Source organism: Carlito syrichta, unplaced genomic scaffold, assembly GCF_000164805.1.
Source record: "Carlito syrichta isolate Samal-C Ts95f unplaced genomic scaffold, Tarsius_syrichta-2.0.1 Scaffold184346, whole genome shotgun sequence".
NCBI classification, from domain to species: Eukaryota; Metazoa; Chordata; class Mammalia; order Primates; family Tarsiidae; genus Carlito; species Carlito syrichta.
The window spans coordinates 863-5,120 of NW_007128442.1; the positions used below are offsets into that span (position 1 = coordinate 863).

General features: G+C 55.8%; 1 pseudogene; it reads right to left on the reverse strand.

Annotated features, from left to right (window-relative positions):
• Positions 1-1,359: 1,359 nt before the first annotated feature.
• Positions 1,360-2,026, reverse strand: LOC103252946 (annotated as a pseudogene).
• Between the last annotated feature and the right edge of the window lie 2,232 nt (positions 2,027-4,258).

Below are 4,258 nucleotides of genomic sequence, written 5' to 3' on the forward strand. Positions count from 1 at the left end.
CATGCACAGTGAGAGACACTGCATGTCTTTATGACAAAGTGCACGCATGTCACACCTGTGACCTGCATACACATGGCTGTCTGGTACACACATAATTTATGTGTGAACACATGAGACAGTGTATGTGGAGTTCCCACATTTACATCTATGTGCTCGCAATCATTCCATGCACATTTTGTTCATAATTCTGCAAGGAGAGTCTGTGGCTAGATGTTTGGTCCGATGTATAACTACGAAGCAGTTATACATGGGCAGTTATACACGGGCAGTGCTGAGGAGGACAATGGACACACACAAACACACATGCCCTTCTGCATGCTGGTGAATGTCAAGGACAGCATGTTATTGTTCATGGGCAGGAAGAGCCCAGAACTGAAGATACTCTTGCTCAGACTGACACCTCTAGTTTGTCCCCTTCCTTCCTGTGCCTTCTTATCTAGGGTCCCAAGCAACATAGCCTGCCTTTTCCTGCGACCACAAAATATAAAACAATGGAATTCACAGAGACATTGCCAACTGTTTCCCTCCTCACTTTCTTATTCTCATGGGGAAAGCCGAGGTGAGCTCAGGACAGCTCAGCTGAGAGTTACCTCCTTCTCTAGTTCAGAGTCTCCCAGGGTTGGCAGGGGTTCCCAGCGGGTACTCACACTTGCCCTCTTCCACCTGCCTTTCTCAGAAACAGCAGCCAGTGAGGGGATGGGATAGAAGCAGGCTCAGTCTCAGGAGCTGGGGTGACACTTCTTCTGCAGGCGTCTCCAGGCACCAAGTCCAGGATACACTGGACATACATTCTGGGGAGGACAGGAAGAGGCCCCCATCCCACCCCTCTAAGGCCACCACAAGGGAAGATGCAGCCCGCTTCCATAAGGTTTCACACACATACAGGGTCGAGAGACAGAGGCAGCCCAGACACTCGAGAGAGGCAAGACCCACACTTCTGTTTGAAGAGCTTGATAAGTAGCTTCCTGAGCATCTAGGCCACCCTCTCAGGGGCCTGATTCAAACCTTTTAAATTCTTAAACAGTGAACAAAGACCGCTGCCTTCCCATGTGCCATTTAAAGTGAAAACGACAAACACATCAATCGAGTATAAGGAAGCCCAATAAAGTTCTGATGCTGTGATTTCTACCCTGATGCCTCAAAAAGCGAAGTATAAATGGGTTCACTCACGTACTTTTGCGGCCCCAGGTTGCTGGTGCTCTGAGCACCTGTTTAAGCCCCACAGTATTGGCCACTCACCTCACTCTCGTTTGCCCAGGAGAAAGGGAGGCTCTGAGGCCAGGGACCTCGCTCCCACCAAGTCCCCAGCCCCGTGGCTGGAACCCTTGCCTGGGGCACCCTCGTCTGGGGCCCCCTCACCTGGGGTGGATGTCCACAAGCAGCACAAGCGTCTGCCTGGTGATAGCGTCAATGCGCTTGCAGTGGAAGCGGGCCACCTTGAGCACCTAGAGGTACGTGCAGCAGAGCATAATGAAAGACAGCAGGAAGCTGAGTGCGTGGAAAGCGCCGGTGAAACCACGAAGCGCAGGCGCTCGTCGGGCCGCCGGCTGCACAGCAGTGCACGAGGCGTAGAGCTGGTGGAAGCCCAACCAGGACAGGGCGAACGCGGGGGCTGGGAAGGTGAACGCGTGCAGCCACGTGTAGGCCACCATGAGCGTGGTGTCACAGAGGCGCATCTTGGCCCGGTAGCTCAGCAGGAAGACCACGGCCACCCAGAGGTCGATGCTGAGCGCGGCCATTCTGAGCATGGAGTTGGCGGCCAGGGAGGTGTCAAGGAAGGCGGCTAGGCGGCACAGGCGGTCACCGGCCGGCTGCCGCTGAGCCACGAAGCCGGCCAGCGTGAGCGGCATGTTGACCACGGTGCACAGCAGGTTGCTGCACATGAGGTTGAGGGTGAAGAGCACCCGCGCTTTGCGGCGGATGTCGGCTCTGTGCCGCAGGCAAAGCAGCACCGGCGCGTTGGACTGCAGCGAGATGCCCATCGTGCCCGACAGCACCCCGCCAGGCCTGCGTCCCAGGAGTTCATGGGGCACGCCCCCCGCCGGGTCTCAGGACCCGCAACTCGGTGCCGCCATGACGCAGCCCGCGGCCGGCTCAGCCCCTCTGGGGCGCCACCGCACAACGACCCCCGGGCCCCTCCGCCATGGCTCCCCGGAGGGCGCACGGTTACCGGAGTCCTGTGCCGCCGTCCGGGCAGGCGTCTGGGCGCACAGCCACCCCGGAGCCCCGCGCCACGTCCCGGGTAGGTACCTGGGCGCGCAGCGAATCTCCAGGTCTCCGCGGCATCTCTCCAGCCAGCACCAAAGCGCGCCGCTGAGCCCGGATCATTTAGCGCCCTGTGATCCTCGGTTGCAGGCACCCACGCTCCCGCTCCACCTCTGCCTCTGCTTCCTCCGGTCCTCACCCCATCCCTCCGAGCTCTGTCTGACTCACTCAGCTCCGCGCACCCTCCAGGTCTCTTGCTTTCTCTCTTCCTCTCTCTCGTTAGCTCTCCTTTCTGCTCTCGCCTCCACCTCTCTCCCTCTCCCCGCCCCCTGCGCTGTTCTCTCCGTCTGTTTCTCCCACCCCCAATTTTCTCCTCCCCTCTTGTTCTTCCCCCTCCTCCTCTCTCTCTCTCTCTCTCTCTCTCTCTCTCTTTCTCTCTCTCTCTCTCTCTGGAATCTGGCTACTTCTATCGCAGAAATCCCCACTGATGCGCGCGCACACACACACAGTCACACACACTGGGGGGAACTAGCCTTGAAGGCTCTGGTGCAGGGTGATTGGCTCACCGTGGCTTCCCCCGCCCCCCAACATCCCTCCTTGTATGTCAAAGATAGGCTGAGTCAAGGAAATCTCTGAAAAAAAGAAGGAATGCCCGGACACCTTCACGCCTCAGTGCCACCTGCCCCAGCCTGCACACTAGCCTGGCCAGACTTTGACATGGGAGTCTTCGTTCACCCGTCTCAGGGCTAAGCTTCCCAGGACTGGGGCTCCTTCCTTTCTGGGATGAACTGGGGGAGCTCCAGGTGGCTATTCTTGCTGATATGGGAAGGAGCTCACACCTCTCTGTCTTGCATGACCAAAATCTCGGCCCCAGATCTCTCCCTAGACCTCCCTAGCCTTTCCCAAGAACAGCTGCTGCATTGCAAGATGCACTCAGTTCACGGTGCCTTTTTCCCATCACTCTACTGCTGGAGATTCAGCATCATCCTCAAGCCTGCTGCAGGGATCCAAAGGCTCTCTGTGACATCCTTTAGGCATCCCTTCAGCTGTGAGAGGTGTTCATCTGACCCTGAGTGCTCCTGGCTGGGCAGGCCCACCTACCTGTTCACAACCAGCTCCGGCAGCAGCCCTAGTATGGCTGATACTCAACATTCCTGCCTTGATTTCCAGATGCTGCCATCTGAAAGCCCTGAAACCTGCACACCCATCTGCCCTAGGTCTGACAGGGCAGCTTGTTTGAGTTTATGAGGAATCTGCATGATGTATTGTGCCAGAACGCTTTAGAAAATGGGGAGGAAGGTGATTGGCTAGCTTGGTCCAGACTACAGGGACTCTGGGGCACACCAGGTCTCAGCTCCATCTCAGGAAAGTGTGAAGGGGCTATGGCCACTCTTCCCTCCATCAAGACCCTGTGGGGAAGGTGAGGAGTGGACAGACAGTAAGCATCTCTCAGAGCCGCTGCAGTCCCTTCGCCTCTATGAGATGCCACCTCCTCCTTGTGACCATTGCACCATGTTAGCAGCCTCAGGCTTCTGTCCTGAGCACAGACAACCCTATTCTGAAACTTCCTGGCGTGGCCAGTAGTGACTGGACATTCCTGAGTCTCAATCTGGGGCAACAAGGCTGGAGTGTACCCAACAGGGGAACATACAGTGGCCAGATCTGTGCATGCTCTTTTGAGACAGAGGGAAGTCAGCAATTATGGGATGTTTGTGACAGAGTGAATATGAGTCATTAAATGCTGTAACTGGGCCCTGGGGAAGGGCTCAAAAGCAGGACTACATAGAGGAAGTCAGAGGGGTGCCTCATTGTCCATCTCTACAGCATTCCTCTGGCATAGATATCATGATTCCATCTTGACAAATGAAGGAGCTAAGGCCCAGAAAGTTCAAACTTTGTTCAAGGTCATTCCAAGTAGGAGTCAATAGAGAGGATAAAATGAATTGACTAAGATGGTAGCGTGAGGATCTGAATCCATATGTACTGGACATTAAAGCCTGTCTTATTTCTACTGTGCCACAATATTTATCACACACATGTGCTTGGACACACA